The sequence below is a fragment of the Haematobia irritans genome, chromosome 3, assembly GCF_050003625.1.
Source record: "Haematobia irritans isolate KBUSLIRL chromosome 3, ASM5000362v1, whole genome shotgun sequence".
Classification (NCBI taxonomy): Eukaryota; Metazoa; Arthropoda; class Insecta; order Diptera; family Muscidae; genus Haematobia; species Haematobia irritans.
The window spans coordinates 85,695,429-85,705,319 of record NC_134399.1 but is presented as its reverse complement, the minus strand read 5'-3'; positions in this window follow the sequence as shown (position 1 = coordinate 85,705,319).

The following is a 9,891-nucleotide window of genomic DNA, read 5'->3' as shown; positions in this document are numbered from 1 at the left end:
AAAACTTTGTCAACATTTTATTTCTATTTCTTTAGAAAATTTTGTCAAAATTTTATTTCTTTAGAAAATTTTGTCAAAATTTTTTTTCGATAGAAAATTTTGTAAAGATTTTATTTCTGTGGAAAATTGTGTCAAAATTGTATTTCTATAAAAACTGAAGTACGTCTAAGTTGAAGAAATTAAAGCCCCACACATTTAAATTGAAACCAAACACAACGATTTTTGGGATATTGTTTAGCTTTTTGGGGTGTTGTTTCATAATAAAGATTAGGGTGTTATTTCATTGATGACATAAAACCCCAACGAATTATTATTGGGGTTTTATTTCATTTTGTTAGAACTAAATACTTTACTTAACACGTAGACTAATACAGCTATCGCATATTTGAATGAATGCTTTCAATGAACGGTAAACATTGATTGGCTATACAGTTTCACTCTAACCGCCATGAAGTGAACAATATGCTCATTATGAATTTTGAAATATTTCCGTGAAATTTTATTTCGTTAGAAAATTGTGCCAACATTTTTTTTCTGTATCTTTAGAATATTTTGTCAAAATTTTATTTCTATAGAAAATTTTGTCGAAATTTTTTCTATAGAAAATTTTGTCAAAATTTTATATTGTTAGCAAATTATGTTAAAATTGTATTTTTGTAGAAAATCTTGTCAAAATTTTATTTTGTTAAAAAATGTTGCCAACATTTTATTTCGTTAGAAAATTTTGTCAAAATTGTATTCTATAGAAAAGTTTGTCAAAATTTATTTCTATAGAAAATTTTGTTAAAATTTTATATCTACAGAAAATTTTGTTAAAATTTTATTTCTATAGAAAATTTGGTCAAAATTTTATTCTATAGAAAATTTTTGGGCTTTGCCCAAATAAATTTGACAAACATTCTTTTCCTCTGTTGGTTAAGCTACTCTTGTAGTTTAGTCAATGTATGGTTTTAAGCTGAAATAAAAAAACGACAACAATGCTTAAAGAACAAAACCAACAATAACAAAACAAAACAAATATTTTATTTCTATAGAAAATATTGTAAAAATTTTATTTATATAGAAAATTTTGTAAAAATTTTATTTCTATAGAAAATTGTGTCAAAATTGTATTTCTATAAAAACTGAAGTACAGTAATCCCTCGATTTACGTCGTGATTGGTTCCGGAATTTGACGACGTTAATCGAAACGACGTAAACCGAGGCGACGTAAATCGAGAGATTGCTGTACATCTTAGTTAGAGAGGAATATTTTGCAAAATCTACCAAACAGTATTTTTACTGTTTACCACTTTTGGTAGAATTCTACCAACTGTGACATTCCTTATGAATCAACACCCCAACATTCGGGCATTATTTCATTTCCATTTTGGGGCCTTATTTCTTGGGGACTTATTTCCCGGAGCCCTTCTTAATTTCTGTGTTCTGTTAATATGGATATATTTCTGAATGCAGTGTTCTTTTAATATGGATATATTTTGTTAGTTAAATTAGTTAAATTAAATTAGCTATTTAGTTAAATTAACTAAAAAAGGGGGAAAATTATACACAAATGAATCATAAAGATTTACTAAATACGTGTCTTAGTTCCGAATTTCTTAAAATTTGTACATTTTACCTTCTTGAACTTAGTATTAGCTCTAAAGACATTTTTTCAATTTTGAACTCCAATTTTTTCTCCCAAAGTACAAAATTTACTAACAAATGACAAAAAATTAATTACGTTTTATAAATTTTCTTGATTTTGCGGAAAAATAATTACTTAGTTTTATGTTTTCTTCGATATTCTTCCTTTAGCTAATATGGCCAATTGCACTAATGTAAATAAAACATTTTTTACATGTTTCCCTTAGTTTTATGAAATCGACGTGACATCTGCGTTTGTAATACAGTTTAGTTAAATTTTTCTAAAATTAACCTAATTTTCGGATCCTATATTTAAAGCTAGATAGGCCCCTAAAAAATTTTTCTATTTTAACGAAATCGAATCTTTGGCTCGGAACCAATACCAAAACTACGAACTTTCTTTAATGTCAATTTATTTTAATTAAATTTGTCCTTAACAGTATGTAAATTGCGTAATTTAAAATTTAGCTTGCATAATCATTTTTTTTATAGTGAATAATTAAACATTTTTTTTTTCGTTTTATCATTCCAAAAAAGCTTTCAGCATGTTTCTGCCAATTTTAAGGATTTTTAAGAAATCAAATTGCCACATTGTTAAGAAAAAACCATTCCACTCTGAAATATTGTTATATGGCACTGCCGAATTTGTTTCCTGATATATTGCCTTGGGTATACAATACAAAAACAAAAATAAATACGGTCCAGTATTGGCGGTCAGCTTCGTTAATATGCGAAACACATTTGGTTTTTTACTACAGCTCCATGTTTTTATTTTTTAGTTTCCCAACAAATGTATCACCATGGCCTTATACCCCAGCTTATGCACGTACATGTGTATATTGAAAGTACATTTGGCAAAGACCAAAATTTCATATAAATTTTATTTTATGCCACCATCAATGAATTTTGTTGCCCTCTCCAGCGTATGTGCTGACCATTCAAAAGTTTGAATTTATTTATCATTTAAGTTCCCAAGTTTAAAATAAAAGCACAAAATATATGTGCAAAATAAAAAATCGGAAGTTAAAACGGAAACGGAAATAAATCGGTATCGTTTATTGCTGCCCAACCGCAAATATCAGCTGAGCAGTTTCATGTGACTGTATGGTGTATTTTTTTCTTTATATTCTTGAATAGGAGTACGTGTCTAACCTTTTCTACTAAGCTGGAAGTCATTTCCAGTTTTTATGGATTCGACCAATAGAACTATGAGGCCAGTACTTCCATATAAATCGTATTTGGTCGTAAATATTTTCTAGTATATCAGATCATAGCACAATAGATGATTTTTACATTGCATAGACATGGATGGTCATTACACTGTGGCTAAGTACATCTTTCATTTATCATAAAATTTAATTTACGAAATGATTCAAAAGTAATTTAAAATAAAAGCAAGACAGACCCTAGGTTAGGTTAGGTTAGGTTATGTGGCAGCCCGATGTATCAGGCTCACTTAGACTATTCAGTCCATTGTGATACCACAGTGGTGAACTTCTCTCTTATCACTGAGTGCTGCCCGATTCCATGTTAAACTCAATGACAAGGGACCTCCTTTTTATAGCCGAGTCCGAACGGCGTTCCACATTCTAGTGAAACCACTTAGAGAAGCTTTGAAACCCTCAGAAATGTCACCAGCATTACTGAGGTGGGATAATCCACCGCTGAAAAACTTTTTGGTGTTCGGTCGTAGCAGGAATCGAACCCACGACCTTGTGTATGCAAGGCGGGCATGCTAACCATTGCACCACGGTGGCTAGGTTCGGTTAGGTTAGGTGGCAGCCCGATGTATCAGGCTCACTTAGACTATTCAGTCCATTGTGATACCACATTGGTGAACTTCTCTCTTATCACTGAGTGCTGCCCGATTCCATGTTAAGCTCAATGACAAGGGACCTCCTTTTTATAGCCGAGTCCGAACGACGTTCCACATTGCAGTGAAACCACTTAGAGAAGCTTTGAAACCCTCAGAAATGTCACCAGCATTACTGAGGTGGGATAATCCACCGCTGAAAAACTTTTTGCACCACGGTGGCTCCCTGGTATTATAAGTTAGTGCATATGTTTGCAACACCCAGAAGGAGACGAGATAGACACATGGTGTCTTTGGAAATGATGCTCAGGATGGGTCCCTGAGTCGATCTAACTATGTCTATCTGTCCGTCCGTCCGTCTGTCTGTGAACACATTTTTGTGATCAAAGTCTAGGTCGCAGTTTAATCGACTTCAAACTTGGCACAACTTCCTGTTTTGGGTCAGAATAGAACCATATTGAAGAAATTGGTTCAGTTTTAGATATAGTTCCCATATATATCTTTCGTCCGAAATGGCCCCAGAAGCCAGAGTTTTGCCCTGATTTGCTTGAAATTTTGCACAAACATAACACTTTGTCGTATTCAAGTGTGCGAAATTTGATTGAAATTGGTTCAGTTTTAAATATAGTTCCCATATATATCTTTCGCCCGAAATGGCCCCAGAAGCCAGATTTTTACTCTAATTTGCTTGAAATTTTGCACAAGGAAAACAATTAGTACTATAGTCAAGTGTGCCGAATTTGATAGAAATCGGCTCAGATTTAGATACAGGTCCCATATAAAGGGTGATTCTTTTGAGGTTAGGATTTTCATGCATTAGTATTTGACAGATCACGTGGGATTTCAGACATGGTGTCAAAGAGAAAGATGCTCAGTATGCTTTGACATTTCATCATGAATAGACTTACTAACGAGCAACGCTTGCAAATCATTGAATTTTATTACCAAAATCAGTGTTCGGTTCGAAATGTGTTTCGCGCTTTACGTCCGATTTATGGTCTACATAATCGACCAAGTGAGCAAACAATTAATGCGATTGTGACCAAGTTTCGCACTCAGTTTACTTTATTGGACATTAAACCAACCACACGAATGCGTACAGTGCGTACAGAAGAGAATATTGCGTCTGTTTCTGAGAGTGTTGCTGAAGACCGTGAAATGTCGATTCGTCGCCGTTCGCAGCAATTGGGTTTGTGTTATTCGACCACATGGAAGATTTTACGCAAAGATCTTGGTGTAAAACCGTATAAAATACAGCTCGTGCAAGAACTGAAGCCGAACGATCTGCCACAACGTCGAATTTTCAGTGAATGGGCCCTAGAAAAGTTGGCAGAAAATCCGCTTTTTTATCGACAAATTTTGTTCAGCGATGAGGCTCATTTCTGGTTGAATGGCTACGTAAATAAGCAAAATTGCCGCATTTGGAGTGAAGAGCAACCAGAAGCCGTTCAAGAACTGCCCATGCATCCCGAAAAATGCACTGTTTGGTGTGGTTTGTACGCTGGTGGAATCATTGGACCGTATTTTTTCAAAGATGCTGTTGGACGCAACGTTACGGTGAATGGCGATCGCTATCGTTCGATGCTAACAAACTTTTTGTTGCCAAAAATGGAAGAACTAAACTTGGTTGACATGTGGTTTCAACAAGATGGCGCTACATGCCACACAGCTCGCGATTCTATGGCCATTTTGAGGGAAAACTTCGGAGAACAATTCATCTCAAGAAATGGACCGGTAAGTTGGCCACCAAGATCATGCGATTTGACGCCTTTAGACTATTTTTTGTGGGGCTACGTCAAGTCTAAAGTCTACAGAAATAAGCCAGCAACTATTCCAGCTTTGGAAGACAACATTTCCGAAGAAATTCGGGCTATTCCGGCCGAAATGCTCGAAAAAGTTGCCCAAAATTGGACTTTCCGAATGGACCACCTAAGACGCAGCCGCGGTCAACATTTAAATGAAATTATCTTCAAAAAGTAAATGTCATGGACCAATCTAACGTTTCAAATAAAGAACCGATGAGATTTTGCAAATTTTATGCGTTTTTTTTAAAAAAAAAGTTATCAAGCTCTTAACAAATCACCCTTTATATCTTTCGCCCGATATGGACTTATATGGCCCCAGAAGCCAGAGTTTTACCCTATTTTGCTTGAAATTTTGCACCAGGAGAACAATAAGTACTATAGTCAAGTGTGCCAAATTTGATTGAATCGGTTCAGATTGAGATATACCTCTTTCGTCCGGTATAGACTTATGTGGCCCCAGAAGCCAGAGTTTTAGCCCAATTTGGTTGAAATTTTGCACTAGGAGTACAATTAGTAGTGTAGTCAAATGTGCTAAATTTTATTGAAATCGGATCAGATTTAGATATAGCTCCCATATATATCTTTTGCCCAATTTTCCGTCATATGACCACAGAGTTCAAAGTTGTAGTTCGATTTATGTGAAATTTTGCACACACTGAAAAAATATTGTCGTGAGGTCAAAGATTTCATGTCTTTAAAATACGAATATAAATTTAGCTTAGCATAGAAGACGCATTTCTCTCATATATAAAGATTTTTTCGTTGTCCAAAAGTCGATAAACTTTTCACTGAAGTCGTATTGTCCTTATAATTAAGTGATTTCACTTAAAAATGGGTATCATAACATGAAAGAAAAAATGTTTGGGCTAAGGTCAATTTGACTTTAATAATTCAGAAAAATTCTTTAAATTTAATGAAATTGTCTTTAAATTTGTTGTCTTTTTGCATCTTGACTACAAAGCAAAAATCGTTCAAATATAGGATATGTTTTTCAACACTTTATTTTAAAGACGTTTTTTTCTTGAAACATAGCATAATTTCTACTGAAAGTCGAGTCTTAATTAGGAAAATAAAGTTGTCGCTAACTCGTTTTTAAAGGACTTTAATAGCATACGACGAAAAAAAGCTGAAAAAGCGAAAAATTAAAATTTGCTTCCTGGAAACAAGTACACAAAACCCAAATTTAAAAGAGAATTGCGTCTTAAAATTGTCCTTACTTGTATTCTCCGCGTCTTTGGCTCGGAATCAATACCAAAATTTTTAAAGTAAAGACAAAATCTTTGGAACCGAGAATGCTTTTTTTCAGTGAAGGGAGTAAAATTAAAATACTAAGTATGGTTGTTAAATTTGGTTGAAATCGGTTCAGATTTCTATATAGCTTCCATATATATGCTTTTCCGATTTTGGCAAAAACGACCACATTTTCCTGCTAAGTCGAAAACTAGTAAAAGTGACTCAAATTTTTCTTTATTTCTAATACACATCTATCGACCGATAAATCATAAATACACTTTTGCGAAATTGGCTCAAAATTGGTTCAGATTAAAATGTTTCCCATATTTTTTTACTTACATACTGTACCATCCCTGGGCATTAGCCGACTTAAATTTTAAGTCTATAGATTATAAATTTTGTTCAGATCGAGTCAGATTTAAATGTATGTATTTGGGACAAAAAACTTTACATATAGCACCCAACACATTTCAAGGATTTGATATAGTATCAAAAATGTGGATTTAGAAAGTCGTGCAGGGTATAATATAGTCAGACCCGCCCGACTTTAGACTTTCCTTACAAATTACATTGAAATTTGTTTATACATGAATGCCTTTGTTGATATATCGCAAACAGAACAAGTATATACGGCCGTAAGTTCGGCCAGGCCGAATCTTATGTACCCTCCACCATGGATTGCATAGGAACTTGTACTAAAGGCTGTCATCCACAATCGAAGTAATTCGGTTGCGGTAACACTTGCTGATTGCACCGTCTTCTCAATTGTAAGTTAGTCCATACGGGATATATATTAAACAAAAAAAGGCCGATTAAATACGTATATAATTCAGTTTGACAAAATTTTTAATAGAAATAAAATTTTGACAAATTTTTCTATAGAAATAAAGTTTTGACAAAATTTTCTATAGAAATCAAATGTTAACAAAATTTTGTATAGTACTAAAATTTTGACAAAATTTTCTATAGAAATAAAGTTTTGACAAAATTTTCTATAGAAATAAAGTTTTGACAAAATTTTCTATAGAAATCAAATGTTGACAAAATTTTGTATAGTACTAAAATTTTGACAAAATTTTCTATAGAAAGAAAATGTTGACAAAATTTTCTATATAGAAATAAAATTTTTGTAGATTATTTTTGGGGATCGGCTATATATAACTATAAACCGATATGGACAAATTTTGGCATGCTTGTTAGCGGCCTTGTACTAGCCCAATGTACCAAATTTAACCACGTACCAAATTTCAACCGGATCGGATGAATTTTGCTCCTCCAAGAGATCCGGAGGTCAAATCTGGAGATCGGTTTAAATGGGGGGTTATATATAATTAAGACCGGTATGGACCCATTTTTGCATGGTTGTTAGATACCATATACTAACACCACGTACCAAATTTCAACCGGATCGGGTGAATTCTGCTCTTCCAAGGGGCTCCGTGGACCAATTTTTTCATGGTTGTTAGATACCATACACTAACACCATGTACCAAGTTTCAGCCGGATCGAATGAAATTTGCTTCTCTTAGAGGCCCGCAAGCCAAATCTGGGGATCGGTTTATATGTGGGCTATATATAATTATGGACCGCTATGGACCAATTTTTGCATGGTTATTAGAGACCATATACTAACACCAAGTACAAATTTCAACCGTATCGATTGAATTTTGCTCCTCCAAGAGGCTCTGCAATCCAAATCTGAGCGTCGGTTTATATGGGGGCTATACGTAAAAGTTGTCCGATATGGCCCATTTTCAATACCATCCGACCTACATCAATAACAACTACTTGTGCCAAGTTTCACATCGATAGCTTGTTTCGTTCGGAAGTTCGCGTGTGTTCAACACACTGAAAAAAATATTGTCGTGAGTTCAAAGGTTTCATGTCGAATACAAATTTTGCTTAGCATAGAAGACGCATTTCTCTAAAATAAAGTTATTTTCCTTGTCCAAAAGTCGATAAACTTTTAAATGAAGTCGTATTGTCCTTATAATTAAGTGATTTGACTTAAAAATGGGTATCTTAACATGAAAGAAAAAATTTATAGGCTAAGGTCAACTTGACTTTAATAATTCAGAAAAATTCTTTAAATTTAATGAAATTGTCTTTAAATTTGTTGTCTTTTTGCATCTTGACTACAAAGCAACAAATCGTTCAAATATAGGACATGTTTTTCAAAACTTTATTTTAAAGAAGTTTTTTACTTCAAACATAGCATAATTCCTACTGGAAGTCGTGTCCTTATTTGGAAAATAAAGTTGCCGTTAACTCGTTTTTAAAGGACTTTGATTGCATATGACGAAAAAAGCTGAGAAAGCGAAAAATTAAAATTTGCTTCCTAGAAGCAAGTACACAAAACCTAAATTTAAAAGAGAATTGTGTCTTAAAAGTATCCTTACTTGTATTCTCTGCTTCTTTGGCTCGGAATCAATACCAAAATTGTTAAAGTAAAGATAAAATCTTTGGAACCGAGCATGCTTTTTTTTAGTGCAGACGGATGGACGAACATGCTTAGATCGACTCAGAACCAGAATATATATACCCTTTGGAGTCTAAGAGCTATATTTCGATGTGATACAAACGGAATGACAAAGTTAATATACCCCCCGTTCTATGGTGGAGGGTATAAAAAGAAACTACGTTAAATGAGATCTGATCTCAATTTTAAATTTGTAGAGCATAGATAGATTTAAAACTGATTAACTCCTAAAAACTTCTTTATTTTAAAGAAGCAGCGTCTTTGGCTCGGAATCATTACCCACCAACGTAATTACTTTATTTTACCTTAGTCAAACATAATTTTCTTGCATATAAAGATACCTAGTTTTAAGTCGAATCACTCAACTATAAAGAAAAAAACGACTTCATTGAAAATTTTATCAACTTATGGACAAGGAGAAAACCTTATATCCGAGAAATGAATCTTCTATGCTAAGCAAAATTCGTATTTTAAGGACTAGAAATCTTTGGCCTTACGACAATATTTCTTAAGTAAATCTACTTTAGTTCATGGAATTATTATGATTTGAGAAAGGTTCCTCGAGATGAATTTAAGAAAATGAATTTAAGATGAATTTAAGAAACTTTCAAGGATAAGGATTCAAAATTGTTGGTCTACCGATTAGTGAAGGAATCCAACTATGTAATCCGCCAGTTTTAGACTTTCCTTTCATGTTTTTCCCTGCACTCAAGAAAAAAAAGTTTACATGGATCCAACACTCACAACAAAATGAACTATCTATTTCACTAAAGCCAATTTAACTTTATTTTAGTTCATGGAATTGTTGTGTTGCGAGAAAATTTCCTATACTCTAATATTTTTTTGTGTACGTTAGTTAAATGAACTAAAAAAGGGGAAAAATTATACACAAATGAAATTCGCACTTCTCACAAAATAGTTCATTATGTCTTTAA